The 19,073-nt window shown below is 43.2% G+C and overlaps 1 protein-coding gene across 5 annotated transcripts in view; it reads right to left on the reverse strand.

Moving 5' to 3' along the window:
* Nucleotides 1-19,073, reverse strand: part of TBCE (tubulin folding cofactor E) — a 619,064-nt gene that overhangs the window by 554,015 nt on the left and 45,976 nt on the right. The gene's annotated exons all lie outside the window — the stretch shown is intronic.

Consider the following 19,073-nt stretch of genomic DNA (forward strand, 5'->3'; position numbering starts at 1 on the left):
GAGGAAGCAACTACCATGGAGGAACGGCAAACAGTTGCCGATACAGACCCCACAGGTCCACCAGCGCGAGTGACGCTGTGATAGATTATACTAAAATTCCTATTTTATGTTAAGTCTAATTTTTGTTATTAGAACCACAGAAATGTTGTCTTTTCTTTTATATTCCTTTCATTTCTTTTTATATCTTTTTATGTTGTTATATTGTTTTTATATTCATTATATGCACGTGTGAAAGATATGTATCACAATAAGTGTTTATTTTCCTTGAGGATTTTATATCAGATATTGTTTTAAAGTAACAGATTCAGCATTGAGAATGAAGTCTTCCTGGGACTGTTTGTATTTTGTAACAAAAGAACTGTTTTATGCTAAATATGGACTTCTATTCCTCGCCTCTTGCTCCTAAACAGTTCCTCCTTCCAGCCCATCCCATTGAGAAAAGAATGTTGCCCCTGTGGACTTCAGTGGGAACCCTTGCGTATTCATTTTGGACAAAGGCTTACATGTGCTCACAAGAGGGCATTTAAAGGGGTGGGTGAGGGGAGGGTGAATGGGAGGATCAGTGGGTGTGGATGTATAATGTGAACCAATCAGCACGCATATGTTTTGTGATGTCTTTTGGCAATAAAACCAACCCTCAGCTGAAAGCTCAGGCTCTCACACTTTTGGCAACTAAGCAAGCAGTTTGTGTGCATTTCTTGCAATACCATCAGAGCTGGTAAAGCAGTACAAGTTTCCCCTGTCTTGGGACAGGAAATTAATCTCTTTTATTTTGGCGCTCAACGTGAGCTTTGGACTCTAGGCGGGAAGGTGCTGACCCAAAAGGAGCTGGCTGAGAATTGAGGGAACCGTCCAACATTGAATGGGGCGTCATGAACCCCAAAACACGGTAAGTGCAAGTTTTTGACTCCTTGCCTTGTGTTGCTTTCAATTTAGACACCCCTCTTCCCCATACAGCTAGTCTGCAATTTCCTAGCCTTTGCAAAGACGTTTTTTTTTTTCTTATCCAAAGTTTTTTTTTTTTTTTTAAACAAAAAACCCAACCAGTCGGCTTGTACTGCTTTACTGTAAAAAAAAATATTGTTTTGTGTATTGTTGTGTTCTGTGTTAATTGAATGTGGCCATTTATTTTAAGTATATGTCTGTAGGAGGCGAGTGGAATAATTCCCCTTTTTATTTATTTTTTTTCTTCTCGGATTCCTTGGCTTGGAGCGATAGGATCCTTATTTTGGGTTGGGAGGCAAATATATTGGGGGTTGCTTTGGCTTAGCGAGAAGAGCTAAGATTTGGAGGGCAGGGTGTTTAAGTACTCTATATGGGATTTGCTATACGTATGCTTGTGGTATATATACCAAATCTCTTTTTGTTAGCTATATTTATGTAAGATTGGGGCTAGGGGTTATCGTTTTGCAGACAGACTCACTGAAATGGCTATGTTCTCAATGGTGTGTTGTTTGATGTTATTGTGAGTTTGATACGTTGTGTCTACCATTAACTGTGGGCTCTCAGCTCAATCTTTCCTTCTCCTCTGTCCCTCTCCCTTCTAAACAATTCCCTTTCTTTCTCTCTAGCCGACTTCACTATTTGTTTGCTGGGCTCCATTTTCTTTTTTTTCCCCCGCCTGTTCTTGTTTACCCCTTAACTGCCCCCCCCCCTCCTTTCCTCTCCTTCAACTTACTCTATTTCTCCATTTTCTTTTCTCCCACCTGTTTTAACCACTTAAGGGACCGGACCAATATGCTGCTAAATGACCCAAGGGTTTTTTACAATTCGGCACTGCGTCGCTTTAACAGACAATTGCGCGGTCGTGCGACGTGGCTCCCAAACAAAATTTGCGTCCTTTTCTTCCCACAAATAGAGCTTTCTTTTGGTGGTATTTGATCGCATCTGCGATTTTTATTTTTTGCGCTATATACAAAAATAGAGCGACATTTTAGAAAAAAAATCAATATGTTTTACTTTTTGTTATAAGAAAAATCAAATAAACTACATTTTAGTCAAACATTTAGGCCAAAATTTATTCAGCCACATGTCTTTAGTATATAAAAAAAAATCGCAATAAAAAAAAAATAGCTACCTAGTGGGAACAGCGACACTAATACAGCGATCAGAAAAATGATCGCTTAGTGACACTGGCAATAGGGAGTGAAAGGGTTAACTAGGACGGTGATCAAGGGGTTAAAACTTTATTAGGGGGGGTACGGGGGCTACCCTGAACCTAACACTAACTGCCTGTCACACTGACACTAAATGCAGTGATCAGTACATATATGATCACTGCATTCAGTGACACTGTGACAGGGGGGTGATCGCAAGGGGTTAATGTGCCTATGTGTAGTGTGTCAGTGTAGTGTTGTGCAGACTCACTGTGATGCGATCTCTCCTCAGCGGCGGTTGAAAATACCGCTGAGAGGAGAGATCACATAATTTCCCTCTTCCAGAGGAAGTGACACACAGAGGAGCACGCGGATTGGCTGAGAGCGATCCGGAGGGGGCGGACAAAAACAAATAGCCGCCCCCTCATCCCGGATCGCTCGGACAGCCACGGGACCGCCACAGGTATCGGGGGGGTCCCGATCGGACCCCCGACCCACGTCTAGGCAGGGACGTACAGGTACGCCAATGTGCCTGTACGTGCCATTCTGCCTACGTATATGTAAATGCGGCGGTCCGCAAGTGGTTACTTCCCTTTTCTTTCTCTCTAGCAGACTTCACTCTTTGTTTGCTGGGAAGATATTATTTATATTTCTCCATTTTCTTTTGTTCCCGCCTGTTCTTGTTTAACCCCTTCACTGTCCCCCCTTCCTTCTTTCCTCTCTTTAAACTTACCGTATTTATCGGCGTATATCGTGCACTTTTTTCCCCTTAAAATAAAGGGAAAATCGTGGGTGCGCGATATACGCCGATAGCGGCTTCCCGCGCTCAGTTTGAAATCCTGCGCCGACATATACCGAGTGCAGTACACTCAAGTACATTCGGCTAGGCTCGGCTTGGCTCGTGCTCACGCATAAACGTCACAGAGCGTGAGCGAAGCCGAGCCTTGCCGAATGTACCCGAGTGTACTGCACTCGGTATATGTCCGCGGAGGCGTTCGAACTGAGCGCGGGAAGCGGGGACTCGACTTGAGGCGCGCGCTGGAGAAGCCGGGAGGACACCACCCGAGGCCGCAGACGGACGCGGACCGGACGATGGACGCTGGGAAGACACCAAAACTGTAATAATAAAATCATAACATTTTTTTTACAGGAATTTCGGGGGCAACTTTAGGGGTGCGCGGTATACGCGGGATCGCTCTATACCGTGATAAATACGGTAATTAATTACTCTTTGTTTGCTGGGAAGATATTATTTATATTTCTCAATTTTCTTTGTTCCCGCCTGTTTAACCCCTTCAGCTGCCTGCAGCTGCAAACACCCCCCTTTCTCTTCATATTAACCCTCTCCTTGCTGCCTAGTTTGCCAATTCTTTGCTAGAAAAACTTTTTTTTTATCTCTTCCTTTCTCCCCTTCTTCCCGCCTGTTTAACCCCTTTAGCTGCCTGCAGCTGCAAACACCCCCCCCCCTTTTTCTTCATATTAACCCTCTCCTTGCCAGTCTGAAGGGAACACATGGTCAAGCAATTACTTTTGTAAATAAACCAGCCTATACAATTGACCATGTAGTTGCCATCATCCCTTTAAACTTGGTAATGTGGAAGCCTCTAGGGTTGGGATTATGTGGGCAACGAAAAGAATATATATTCAAAAAATTATAAAAATATATTTTAATACATATACGTAGAAAAATTACAAAAATACAAAATTGGTGAAAAAGAACAAAACATTTACATTGGAAACATATAAATAGACAGATTGACACTATGCCATGTTACAACATGAAATTTCACAAATTCACCTCTTTGGGGTGAATTTCATGTTGTAACATGGCATAGTGTCAATCTGTCTATTTATATGTTTTCAATGTAAATGTTTTGTTCTTTTTCACCAATTTTGTATTTCATGTAATTTTGGTAATTTTACTACGTATATGTATTAAAATATATTTTTATAATTTTTTGAATATATATTCTTTTCGTTGCCCACATAATCCCAACCCTAGAGGCTTCCACATTACCAAGCAATTACTTTTGTTGAGACACGGCTTATTGCTGTTCCATATATATATATGTGTATATGTAGATCAATGTGGAGATATATTTGTCAGACTTTATCTGTTTAAAATCTCAGTAATTCACAGAAATGTGAGGTTTGGGACAACCCAGGCTATTTTAGTATAGTATATATAGTATATATAGTATATAGTATAATAGTCCTCAGCTGGCCTCCTGACTGGCACAGGCTAATTCGCTTTGCATAGCTAGTGTTCCTGTTGGGGAAGGCAAGATCAAATCCTGCCCCTCCCTATAATGGTGGCACAAACTAAGTGTGTGAGGAATGTGGGAGGTCTGGACTCCCACACCCTGACCGCCCTGGGCTCTGCCACGATTGCAGTTGTAGGTTGGAGGACCTCCCCCAGAAGTCCTCCCCCTTGCAAACAGGTCCACCTCCTCTTTCATTCACCCCCCCCCAATAAAAAAAAAAAAAATAGGAAAAAGGTTTTTAAAAGACAGACTGCTGTATTCCTAGCATGAGTGCCTGGTTATGTTTATGTATGAGAAAGATTTTTAGTAACTTACCTTTGTAGCTTATTTCCTTCCGCTGAGCTTGGGACCTGTCTATTTCTCACTGGGTTCCCTGCCACCTTAGCTGAGACAGCCTTGCCTACATATACTGACGGTGGTAATGCGATTCATGACCTGATACATAAAGGGCTTGTTGCCAGTTTAGCTGTTGTAATGTGATACCCAGGGCCTGTTACTATGGTTATTGCCCCGTCATTTCCCTCATGTTCTGCACAAATGTATGCTGAACACTGCCCCTGCTATCCTGGAAGCATGGGCCCCGCCCGGATGCTGTTCTCTGCTGGAGGCCTTGCTCCAACTTGCCCCGTCCTGCCCCTACCCCATGTGCTCAGTATTGCACTGTGAACGCAGATGGTGTCACTTGCCCCGTCCTGCCCCTATCCCATGTGCTCACTATTGCACTGTGAACGCAGATGGGGTCCTCTCCTGCCCGCTGCCCATTGCCCTTCCCGGATTCTGTGCTCTGGGGCCCACCGGCCCTTCTTCTCTCCTTCGGTTTGTCCAAAGGGGGATAGGTAACATGCCACTTCGCTGGACAAACACGTAAGGAAGAGAATGATGCAGAGATGTAGAACTACCTGTTCCTACTCTGGATGCCTCAACCCCAATGCCTTGATTCACCTTGTACGTTGATGGCTCCATGGGGTACCTGAGGTGGTAGAGAGTGAGTAAATCCTTGCGTTCATTGCTACAGTCCTTGCGTTCACACTCACAAAAGAAATATATGAGGGATTCTGGGTACCACATTGGAACTCTTTACATATCACATTTAAACGGTTTATTCCACATACCATACCACCCTCAGGAAAGTGTACGGTATTCCCCAAGGGCATTCATTATCCCCTTTTGAAATCTTGTTTGAGACAGTCTCTAGATTAGGTTGTTATAAGCTATGACAGTTGCAATTACAGTCTGATACTTTGAGAAATTATGTGACCGCTCTTGGAAAATAGGTAACTAATATCCGTGTACAAGTTTTTCTTGCATTTCTGATGTAGGTACCGATGATTACCGATAACCCCAGGGTGATGATTAATAGGTTCCTTCAAAAACATTCTCTGGAGATGAGATATGATGGACTGTGCCACCCACATCTGAATGAAACTATATATCTTTTTTCAAATACATGGGATTGGGACCACTGGGATTTGTGGGTTGGAATATAGTTGATATAGGTTTTGGTATATATAGATCCCAAAGGGGGGTCCCGGATAAGTTTAAAGTAACTAGAGGTTTTGAGTCCCATAATCACTGATATATTACATAGGGTAATTAGTTAATTAATGTCAGAGTGTAAAGTAGTTCTTTAACCACTTAAGCCCCGGACCTTTAGGCAGCTAAATGCCCAGGTTTTGCGATTCGGCACTGCGTTGCTTTAACTGACAATTGCGCAGTCGTGCGACGTGGCTCCCAAACAAAATTGACGTCCTTTTTTCATCACAAATAGAGCTTTCTTTTGGTGGTATTTGATCACCTCTGCGGTTTTAATTTTTTGCGCTATAAACAAAAATAGAGCGTAAATTTTGAAAAAAAATGCAATATTAACTTTTTGCTATAATAAATATCCCCCCAAAAAATATATACATTTTTATGTTTTCCTTAGTTTAGGCCGATACATATTCTTCTACCTATTTTTGGTAAAAAAAAAAAAAAAAATCGCAATAAGCATTTATCGATTGGTTTGCGCAAAATTGATAGCGTTTACAAAATAGGGGATAGTTTTATTGCATTTTTATTATTAGTTTTTTTTTACTACTAATGGCAGCGATCAGCGATTTTTTTCGTGACTGCGACATTATGGCGGACACTGAGGAAAATTTTGACACATTTTTGGGATCATTGTCATTTTCACAGCACAAAATGCATTTAAACTGCATTGTTTATTGTGAAAATGACAGTTGCAGTTTAGGAGTTAACCACAGGGGGGCGCTGAAGGAGTTCAGCTTCACCTAGTATGTGTTTACAACTGTGGGGGGGTGTGGCTGCAGGTCTGACGTCATCGATCAAGTCTCCCTATAAAAGGGATGACTCGATCGATGCAGCCGCCACAGTGAAGCACGGGGAAGCCGTGTTTACATTTTTCATTTCAGCTCTGGGGAGCAATCGCGAGGGGGCGGCTAGAAACGAATAGCCGCGCCCTTGTCTCGGATCGCTCCCTGAGGCTTAGCAACCGCCGCATGTACCGGGGGGGGGGGGGGTCCCGATCAGACCCCCGACCCGCAGAAAGGCAGCGACGTGTGGGCACGTCGTTCTGCCTGTTCGTGCCATTTTGCAGACGTATATGTACATGCAGCAGTCGTTAAGCGGTTAATGAGATAATTAAGTTTACTGCCTGTAAATGTTTATGAATATGTTATCATAATACATTTTCAGTTGTTTAGGATATGTCAAAGCACAAACATGGGATCAGACCAAAGATTTAAGAGAAAAATTATTGATTGAGATTATGTGAAGAATTGTATAAAATTCAGATAATGGTAAACAACATTTAACAGGAAATCTTACAGATCTGGTTCTAAGAAATAATAATAAGTTGAGGATTGAGCAATGTTTACAACAGATTCTAAACTTGGGTTTGGTTGTTAAATTGGGGTAGTAGACTGTTCTAAATTATAAGGTTACCCAGGAAAAAATATTAAAATATGAAAGTTATTTTCAATCAAAAAATAATTATAAAAATAGTAAAAATAAATTAAAATGCTTATGAAGGAAAATATAGTAATTAGGTAAAACGGATGCTTTTATGAAATTTTATTTAGCAATGGGAATGTAGATTGGATTAATTATGTTTGCTATGGTCAACAGAGGTTTGTTGACTATAAACAGAAATATACTTTAAGGTTTAACTGGACACCTGGAGGCCACTGCACAACTGACTTTGTAAATCATATGGCCTTATACATGATATTAGCTGACAAGGGGGGTGCCTTTAGAATGTTACCTGGGGACAGTATTTTGGGTGAGAACACATTTGTACTCAGGTGTAGCAATTTTGTTTCTGCCTATATTGGTTACGATAAATGTTTTGTTGTACTGATCGTGTCCTCCATTATCGTCCTTACCTGTTAAGAAAAAACACATACCACATTTTCAAGTGAGGGAAAGAATAGTGTTTGACTGATTCCTGAAGTTTCGTTGAAGAAGGACTACGGATAAGCCCTGTCTGGACGCTATGCGAAAAATAAAAGTTGACAGTAGGGAGGCCAGACCAGGGACAAAGAGAGCAAAGGGACAGTACTGATAAAATAGTCATTTTAAGGGGGGACTGTGATAGATTATACTAAAATTCCTATTTTATGTTAAGTCTAATTTTTGTTATTAGAACCACAGAAATATTTTCTTTTCTTTTATATTCCTTTCATTTCTTTTTATATCTTGTTATGTTGTTATATTGTTTTTATATTCATTATATGCATGTGTGAAAGATATGTATCACAATAAGTGTTTATTTTCCTTCAGGATTTTACATCAGATATTGTTTTAAAGTAACAGATTCAGCATTGAGAATGAAGAACAATAGACTGTCTCCTCCATTATGCTTCCAATATGTTAGAGCCTCCCCCTTCCTGGCTTCCTCCCACAAAAAGAATTTATGTCTTCCTGGGACTGTTTGTATCTTGTAACAAAATAACTGTTTTATGCCAAATATGGACTTCTATCCCTTGCCTCTTGCTCCTAAACAGCTCCTCCTTCCAGCCCATCGAGAAAGGAATGTTGCCCCTGTGGACTTCAGTGGGAACCCCTGCGTATTCATTTTGGACAAAGGCTTACATGTGCTCACAGGACGGCGTGTAAAGGGGTGGGTGAGGGGAGGATCAGTGGGTGTGGATGTATAATGTGAACCAATCAGCACGCATATGTTTTGTGATGTCTTTTGGCAATAAAACCAGCCCTCAGCTGAAGCTCAGGCTCTCTTACACTTTTAGATAGAAAAAAACCAAAAGGTTGACGCTGCGCTAAAGTAAATAGTATTGAGATGTATCCAAATGTAAAACAGCTGCTAGCACTAAATTGTGTACAACAACTTAATAAACATAAAAAAGAAAAACAGTGCAGCGCTAAGAAATGATGATGTGCTTCATATAAATTAATAATTATGCATAAAGTTCATTCTGGAGTAAATTGAGAAGCCAGAATAGTAAAGGAAAAATAAAAAATAAAAAATTGGTGTATTAAAGAAAAAGTCATTGAAAGCCGTGAAGTAAAAGTTCAAGTGACTTAATCCAACATTCTTTCTTGTGAGAGAGAGTTGTTATGCAAACAATGTGAAAACTCTTGATTGCTGTGAGATAACTATCACCAGTGCACCCGTGAGATAGGATAAGATTGCCTGCTTACCAGATGAAAAGACTGTTTTGCATCAGTCTCATAGGGCTTGTGGGAAGTCTGGTCTCCCAGTACCTTAACCGTCAGGATGATCTCAATGTAGCTCAGCATATAATCCAGAAAATCATATAACAAAAAAAGATGGACCTCTCATAGCGTATAACGTTTTAAAACGGGGAGGATTTAATAAACAATGCACTTACAATTGAGTAGAAAAAGTACAGCATTGGTAATGGATAAAAGGAAGCGTCTCCGATCTCGTGTTCCGATGCTTCTCGCTACTCAGTCGGGAAACACAGCCGGCGTTCAGGACGGAACGCGATGACGTCACAGCACCCTACGATCGTTTCGTCGCAAAAGGACTTCAACGGGGGAATTAGCCGGCTAATTCCCCCGTTGAAGTCCTTTTGCGTCGAAACGATCGTAGGGTGCCGTGACATCATCGCGTTCCGTCCTGAACGCCGGCTGTGTTTCCCGACTGAGTAGCGAGAAGCATCAGAACACGAGATCGGAGACGCTTCCTTTTATCCATTACCAATGCTGTACTTTTTCTACTCAATTGTAAGTGCATTGTTTATTAAATCCTCCCCGTTTTAAAACGTTATACGCTATGAGAGGTCCTTCTTTTTTTGTTATATGATTTTCTGGATTATATGCTGAGCTACATTGAGATCATCCTGACGGTTAAGGTACTGGGAGACCAGACTTCCCACAAGCCCTATGAGACTGATGCAAACACTGACCATTGGAGGTAAAAAAACAACTTCCCGGACCGAAGAGTCGGGGGATCTCTGTCACCAACTCAGAGACTGACTAGGTGGCGCGCCGGAATCTGATGATTTCAGAGACAAGAGATTTTTACCACATGGACAGCATTTCCCCTGGAAAACCAGATTGTGGAACTGGGCATACAGTACCGCCTTGAAGGAGGCTACCCACGGGCCCCGAACCAGCAGGCGCCCGGAGAGAAGACTGATTGCGTAATGCCAATACCTTCCCCGCAGACTGAAGAGTCTGCAATTTCTCCACCTACACAGAGCGGTACGATTTGTGTGATCCAAAAAAGACCGAGCCCTCGGTGGAAACCCAGCTGCACTATCCAGCTTAAGAGAGTCCCTTGCAGCAGTGGGAAGCGCACCCATAAATGCCTTATCCTGCTTTTTTTTTTTTACACTACCCAGGTACCTGGTCCATGGCTCCATAACAGAGCATTCCCCAGGGGATAACGGGGGAAGGGGGCACTCTTTTACCGCTCGTCCACAGTCCACCCCCACCCTGGTACAAACGTGTCCAGAACTAACAATAAAACCTCTTTGGAAATCCCAGGTGTTAACACCTGCTGCCACCACCAGCATGTGGGGAAGGACCCAGATACTGACTCCAGATATTAATAATATTTACATAGTGTGTATTATAATATGCACACCTGTCCTTACAAATAAACAAAAGCTCCTAGAGCCCTATTCAAGGCCTCTCACCCACTTGCTGCACTGACCAGGGGTAACCAGGGGACTCACCTCAGGAGGAGACTGCCCAGCGCTGACGTCCACTCTCAGCACACAGTGTGTGAGAGGAAAAGTACCGTGAGGTAACTGTGCGGCATCTGCAAGGACCTGTGTGCCAAATGGCGGCAAAATGTTGTGTTTAAACAGGAAAAGCCTCCTGGTTTTTTTTTTATCTTTTATTTAAGGATAAGACACACATACATTGCAATGAGCATATGAGATATAATGACCATACCAAAACCGTTACAGGTGGGTAAGGATCACCAATCAGTCAGCGTCTAACTACTCGCTGAAGTATAATACAGGGTAATCATAAACATCTGTGCTCATCACAGGGCTTTTTAACAGTGAAAAAACACAGGCCAGATAACACAGTCCCCTCAGGAAGGCCCCCCGACAGCAGCAATGTTAGCAATGCAGCAAGGGAAAAGGAGCAGGGAAGGGAGAAGAGGACCCCCGAACCCCAGGAATGCCCAGCCGTACCAACCCACTGAAGCAGGAGGGACTGTACTTCCCCGTCCGAGCGAGGACTCGCTGACGCATTCCTGACAGAACTACAACCGCAATGGAGGTAGCTGTCGGCCCGGTCCACTGTGAGTGAGACAACACCACAGCCCAGTCACATGTGGACCTCGGAGCAACGCTCACCGGCCACCCCAGGAGTCATGGGGTATGGCGTGGCAGACCCAGCCTCTTTGCAAAGGTGTGCCTACGCTTGCTGGTCGGATCTATATTATCCAGCCTGTCTCTCAGCCGACAGTTGAAAAAAGATTCAATAAAAATAAAAAATAAAATAAAATTTCTCCTCAGGGTGCTGGGCCCAAAAGGGAGTCATACGTCCTTCTCCTTTGCTAGGCAGAACGAAACTGAGGCTGCATGCTGCAGTGAGGAGGGTTATGTCTGGAGGGACCGCCCCCTGGGCGGGGCTGTTCAACTCTGTTACTGTAACATGTATTTAATTATCTAACATGTTTCTGCCTAGTCCTCTCCTGGAAACAGGGAACATAACCCACTTGTCAAGATTAAGGAGCTGTGTCCGTCCATGGACGATAAGAGAAAATATGTTTTCATGTAAACAAAAAGTGTTAGAAATGGCCTGGTCTTCAAGTGGTTAGAAGAGTGGGTGATGTGTGACATAAGCTTCTAAATGTTGTGCATAAAATGCCAGGACAGTTCAAAACCCCCCCAAATGACCCCATTTTGTAAAGTAGACAACCCAAGCTATTTGCTGAGAGGCATGTCAAGTCCATGGAATATTTTATATTTTGACACAAGTTGCGGGAAAAAGGTTGTTTTTGCACAAAGTTGTCAATAAATCATATATTGCTCAAACATGCCATGGGCATATGTGAAATTACACCCCATAAAACATTGTTACTTCTCCTGAGTACGGGCACACCACATGTGAGACTTTTTGGGAGCCTAGCCGCGCACCGCCTTCAGGCTTTCTAAGGGTGTAAATTTTTGATTTCACTCCTCACTGCCTATCACAGTTTCGGAGGCCATGGAATGCCCAGATGGCACAACCCCCCCCCCCCCAAATTACCCCATTTTGGAAAGTAGACACCCCAAACTATTTGCTGAGAGGTATGGTGAGTATTTTACAGATCTCGCTTTTTGTCACAAAAATTAGAAAATTGATTCATTTTCAAAAATAAATGAGCGCTGTAAAATACTCACCATGCCTCTCAGCATCAGCTTGGGGTGTCTTTTTTCCAAAATGGGGTCATTTGGGAGGGTTTTGTGCCATCTGGGCATTCCATGGCCTCCGAAACTGTGATAGGCAGTGAGGAGTGAAATCAAAAATTTACACCCTTAGAAAGCCCGAAGGCAGTGCTTGGTTTTTGGGGTCCCGTACGCGGCTAGGCTCCCAAAAAGTCTCACACATGTGGTATCCCTGTGGAAGAAGTGGTATCTCGCGCCAATCAGGTGAAGTATATAAATGAAATAAATATATTAGTATGACATATATATTAGTGAGTAAGCTGCTCCCCTGAAATTGAGACCCAAAAGTGCACTGATGGATGGCTTCTTACCACAAGACGTTGACCTGATTGTTTAGAAAAGGTCAAATAGGGCAGTTGGTCACTAAACCAGTTGAAAGATTCAGCTGTGTAGCTTTATGTCTCCTAGACGCAGGTACTCTCATAAAAGAGGGAAAAGGAAAACCGCCATAGTAAAGTATTGTTTATTAAAATATACCAAAAAGATAACAGCGTAGCCAAATGGCCTCTTACTTTAGTAGTGCCTAGGACCCAGCACTGAGGATAGTCGGCATGGCAGGTACACTGCGATGAAGGTTCCTCGCTGGGGAACTGGCGTGTGAGATGGGATTCTTTGCTGGAGAGCCGGCGTGCGTTCCAAGCACGGGAGCCAACGGGACCGAAAGTGCGTCGTTCGTACGTAACTAGGCACCTCGACGTACATTTCGTGGTAAACACATCGTCAGGAAGCGTACCTAGATGCGTACTAGACCAATACAAATAGGTCTTGCAATTGAGGTGGGCGGGATTAGCCTATGACGAGCCTCAGTTCCCGGTCAAACAGTTAGTTGATTCATGCTATGTTCCACATGGTATATTATGTTTAAACATATATTCTAAATAAATATTTAATAAATGTACAATCAGCATTACATTAGAACCTACGTTTAAAATATGTATGCATAAAATCCGCATATATATAACCAATATTGGCCAAAATAACATGTAAAAGACATTGTATAAAAAAAATTAATAAAAATAATTAAAACACTATTCGTTCGATAAAAAACAGTTCAGGTCCAACTCAATATTTAACCCTAACGGCTGCATCGTCCTTAAACGATGTATCCATTCTGTTTCATTTTGCGATACTGCTTTTTTTAAGGTCAGTGCCTCTCCAAAGTTTAGTGACCTTATATATGCCATAAAAGGTCAGTTTGCGTGGATCCCTATCATGGCAATCCGCAAAATGTTTAGAGACACTGTGGTTAGGGAACTATCAGAGCCTGTACTCACCGAGACCGAGATGCTGAGGGCGGCTCACCTTTGCGACCCTGTGCAGACCACTCCCTGGAGTTGGGACAGAGGAGGGACGGCACAAGGAGGCACCGGTGCCGGGAGCTGGCAGGCAGACTTGGTGCAGCTGACAGAAGCAGGGCAGGTGCAGAAGACTGGAGACAAGCGTTGGTCAGGCAGGAACTGGTAGGTAAGTCTGGTAGGGTCCACAGGAGATGAAGGAAAATCCGAGTCACAGGCCGAGGGTCAAGGGCAGGAGAGTTCAGAGGGAGTCCATGAGAGCAAGCCAAGGTCAAGGGGCAGGAGACAACAGCAATCCAGGTAACATTAGCGAAAGGGTCAGAGGTTCCAGGTGAGAGGAGAGTCGTCAGGAATTCCGGGTCAAAACAGGCAGGTACGACAACAGGTAAACACATAGGAGCTGAAGACAAACCAGCAACCTGTTCAGGGAAGGCTGCTGGTTTAAATAGGAGTGTCCGGCCTCTGATTGGCCCCAGGGTTGCCGCATACCTGCACGTGCGCGCTTCCACGCACACGGCGCGCTGCCGTACCGCGCATGCGCGGGAGCTCAATGGAGCCGGGAATGGAGCCCTGACAGGAACCCTTTGATTATGTTCGCCACATGTTCATTAATTCGCACTTTAAGTTCACGGGTTGTGCGTCCTACGTATTGTAACTTGCAAGGACATTCTAGGACATAGGTGACATGGTCCGAATGGCAAGTAATAAGTGGCTTTATTGTAAATTCCTGTTGGGTGACAAAGGAAATGAATTTACTTTTGTTTTTTCCTTGTCTGGTAGTATTTTTACACGATCTGCATCGAAGTACAGTAATGAAACGCGGATCCATCCAGGAAGGTCAAGGGCCGTTCAGGTGGATCTGGAACATTAGCCGCAATTTTGTTTCTAAGGCCCGGGGCTCGCCTGCACACAAAGTTAGGTTTGGGTGGTAATATTTTGACCAAATCCACATCCTGTAATAGGATAGACCAGAATTTTTTTTAAATATTTTCCACATTCCTATACTGTCTGTGAAAGCCAGAAAGGAAAGGTACCTGATCACCCCGCTGGGTGCCCCTTTTAGATTCAAGTAGGGTTGGGCGGTCCATACCGGAAACCTCTACTTGGGTGGCCTGTAATATGGGCAAGGGATATCCTTTTTTCAGCAAACCTTTTGGTGAGTATGTTTGCTTGTGAGTTGTAGTCGGTAATCAAATCACAGTTCCTTCTAATGCGCATATATTGGCCCTTGAGGGTCGCTCCCAACCATTTTGGATGATGGCAGCTAGAGGTGGGCACAAACCCATTTCTGTCCGTAGGTTTGAAGTAGGTTTTTGTGCCGACCTGATCCCCAATTTTATATAATGTTAAATCTAAGTAGTTAATGAAAACAAGGCTACACTCCGCAGTGAACCTCAAACCATAGTAATTGATATTAATTTCCGATATGAACTCGTCAAGGGATATTTTGGGACCCTCCCACATCAAGTATCCCTGTACTCAGGAGAAGCAGTAGAATGTATTTTGGGGTGTAATTCCAAATATGCCCATGGCATGTTTGAGCAATATATAATTTAGTGACAACTTTGTGAAAAAAAAAAGTTTGTCATATTCCAGCAACTGGTGGCAAAATAAAAAATATTCCATGGACTCAACATGCCTCTCAGCAAATAGCTTGGGGTGTCTATTTTCCAAAATAGGGTCATTTTGGGGGGGGGGGGTTGTGCTATTTGGGAATTCTATGGCCTTCAAAACTGTCATAGGTAGTGAGGAGTGAAATCAAAAAATTTGCGCCCTTGGAAATCCTGAAGGCGGTGCTTGGTTTTCAGTGCCCCGTACGCAGCTAGGCTCCCAAAAAGTGCCACACATGTGTTATCCCCGTACTCAGGAGAAGCAGCAAAATGTATTTTGGGGTTCAATTCCACATATAACCATGGCATGTGTGAGCAATATATCATTTAGTTACAACTTTTTGTAATAAAATTTTTTTGTCATTATTCAATCACTTGGTACAAAAAAATGTAATATTCAGTGGGCTCAACATGCCCCTCATAAATTTCCTTGGGGTGTCTACTTTCCAAAATGGGGTCATTTGGGGGGGGGGGTTTGTACTGCCCTGTCATTTTAGCACCTCAATAAATGAGATAGGCAGTCTTAAACCAAAAGCTGTATAAATTCCAGAAAATGTACCCTAGTTTGTAGACGCTATAACTTTTGCGCAAACCAATAAATATACACTTATTGACATTTTTTTTTACTAAAGACATGTGGCTGAATACATTTTGGCCTAAATGTATGACTAAAATTGAGTTTTCGATTTTTCTTATAACAAAAAAGTAGAAAATTTTGTCTTTCCGTTTATATCGCAAAAAATAAAAATCGCAGAGGCAAATCAAATACCATCAAAAGAAAGCTATATTTGTGGAAAAAAAAGGACGCAAATTTTGTTTGGGTACAACATTGTATGACCACGCAATTACCAGTTAAAGGAGCGCAGTGCCAAATTGTAAAAACACCTCTGGTCTTTAGACTGACAAATGGTCCGAGGCTAAAGTGGTTAAACATCTGAACAGGTTAGACTTTTATTCACACAGGAGATAGCAGCATCAACTGGTAAACTCCACCTTTTGGTGAATTTCCCCTCTATGGGATAAAGTGCAGAAAACTTTTTAGGAGGAAGAAAAAAGTTTATATGGATGATCTTAATCCTCATATATAAGCTGTGGAAAGGGTGGACAAAGGGTGGACAGGAAAGGCATGCAGAGCCCTCGGAGGTTTTAGAGAAGATGCGATTAATGCGGCTAACCTCTCTTCCAACCCCCCCAGGGCTGGAGAAAAAACATCTTCAGTAACAAACAGGGGCTGGTAGGATAGGTATGGCTGTAGCACCAGACAGACCCAAAGATTCATGGCTAGCCACATCTGTTTTTTCCAGGGGAGGGTGGCACCGTGGAGGCATGACCAGGATGCTCAGAGCCTGATTTTAATGCCTTTGGGGCCTTCTTTGGAGGTTTTGTCCTTGAATTCCTGGAAGGCATAGTCCTAAGGTACTAACAAAACACGCAACCACTAATGAGCTGTAGTCCAGCAAGAAATGCTGATATCACAGTTCAGCCTGATGCTGAGCAAAATGTGTCTGTGGGAATGCCTGTATACACCAGCTTACATGCCTGCCCAAATGCTGCTGTGTCCCTCCATCAGCCAGATGCCTTGAAAATAAAGGCTTTAATAGACAGGACTGCCCTGCGCCTACGGAACACAATGGAACACATTAAAGTGGTTATTAACCCACTTTCATAAATGTACATAAATTTGTTCTGTCTCTAATGCAGTGCCCCACTGTCTCTGTGTTTCATTAAAAAAAATACCTCCTTTACCGTATCTCACGGTGGCTCCCGGCACACATGTAACCGGATGTGTCTCCTCTCTGCCTGCCTGACAGAAGCAGCGGGTGGGGCTGCGATACCCTCACTGATATCAGTGGAACACAAGGAGAGGAGAGAGGTGACACGGCCGGTCACGTGATCGCCAGGGAGCCGCTGTGAGATACAGTGAAAGAGGAATTATTTTTATAAAAACACAGACAGGGGGACACTGCATTAAGAGACAGAATAGATAGTATACATATATAGGGCCAGATTCAGAGAGAATTGCCTATCTTTAGGCGGGTGTAGCGTATCTCAGATACACTACGCCGCCGTAAATTAGAGTGGCAGGTCCCGTATTCAGAAAGAACTTGCGCTCTAAATTATGGCGGCGTTGTGTAAATGGCCCGGCGTAAGCCTGCCTAATTCAAACTAGGCTGGTAGTGGGCGTGTTGTATGTAAATGATTCGTGACCCCACTTAAATGACGCACTTTATGAACGGCGCATGCGCGCACATGCTCAGTATCACGTCGAATTTTCTCCGTAAATTACGCCCACTCAATGCTTAGTCGACGTGAACGTAACCTACGCCCAGCTCCATTCACGGACGACTTACGCAAATGACGTAAAACGTGTAAAATTCGACGCTGTTCCGACGTCCATACTTAACATTGGCTGCACCTCATATAGCAGGGGTAAATTTACGTTGGTCAGACGCCTTACGTAAACGACGTATATTGACACGCCGGGCGCAACTACGTTCGTGAATTGGCATATATTACTCATTTGCATATTTTTTAATGGGAAGCCAAATGCGTCCAGTGTAACTATGCGCCCACGATACGCCGGCGTAGGCAAGTTACGTCGGATGGCTGAAGCCATGTTTTCAGGCGTATCTAGCTTTGTGAATCGCCGTAAAGATGCGACGGCGCACATTTGAAATTACAGCGGCATATCTGGAGATAAGCCGCCGTATCTCCTTTCTGAATCTGGCCCATAATTTTTATTCTTGCAGCAGGAATGGGGTGGCACTGTCAATAGGTGACATGCAGAGAAGGGAGGGGGTGGAGGACAGAGGAGACAGACACAGAAGAGCAGACTGTGAATTACGTAAACTGACCATGGTGTGAGGGCTCAGCAGCCATTATTGTGGTCAGTTTACTGGGGGGAGGGGAGAAACTGGCATGATCAGACAGGTTTTTAAGTGTTATAAGGGTCCAAATTACACCGCACAAGCACTGTGCTGTATAAAATGCTTTAAACACTTGCCGACCAGCGCACGACTATATACGTCGGCACAATGGCTCGGCTCGGCATATGAGCGTACAGGTATGCCCCCTTTAAGAAGCGACATTGTGGGGCGCCCGCCGCAAGCTCCATGAGTGTGTGTGGGTCCCGCGCACTCAATGTCCACCAGGAGTCTCACAGAGAGGAAGAACAGGGCAATGCTGATGTAAACAAGCATTTCCCCGTTCTACCTAGTGACAAGGACACACTTATCCCCTTCAGCGCCCCCTACTGGCTAACCCCTTCACTGCCAGTGTCATTTACACAGTAATCAATGCATTTTTATAGCACTGATCGCTGGAAAAATTACGATGGTCCCAAAATGGCGTCAAAAATGTTTGACGTGTCTACCATAATGTTGCAGTCACGATAAAAATCGCTGATCGCCGCCATTACTAGTAAAAAAAAAAATTTCATAAAAATGCCATAAAACTATGGCATTTTGTAGACGCTATAACTTTTGCGCAAATCAATCAATAAACACTTATTGCGATTTTTTTTACCAAAAATATTTAGAAGAATACATATCGGCCTAAACTGAGGGAAAAAAAAATTCATATATTTTTGGGGGTATTCTAGAAAAAAATAAAAAATATTGTTTTTTCTTTAAAATTGTTGTTTATGGCGCAAAAAAAAAACCCGCAGAGGTGAGCAAAAACCACCAAAAGAAAACTATTTGTGAAAAAAAAAAAAAAAGAAGGATGTAAATTTTGTATGGGTGCCACGTCGCACGACCGCGCAATTTTCAGTTAAAGCGGAGCAGTGCCGAATCGCAAAAAGTGCTCTGGTCTTTGGGCAGCCAAATGGTCCAGGGCTGAAGTGGTTAAAGGAGCAGAATCCATTATTTATTTATTTTTTGGGTAAACAAACGCTTAAAATTTTAGTTTTCTGTGCATAATCACATGTCTC

This window comes from Rana temporaria, chromosome 4 (genome assembly GCF_905171775.1).
Source record: "Rana temporaria chromosome 4, aRanTem1.1, whole genome shotgun sequence".
Taxonomy (NCBI): Eukaryota; Metazoa; Chordata; class Amphibia; order Anura; family Ranidae; genus Rana; species Rana temporaria.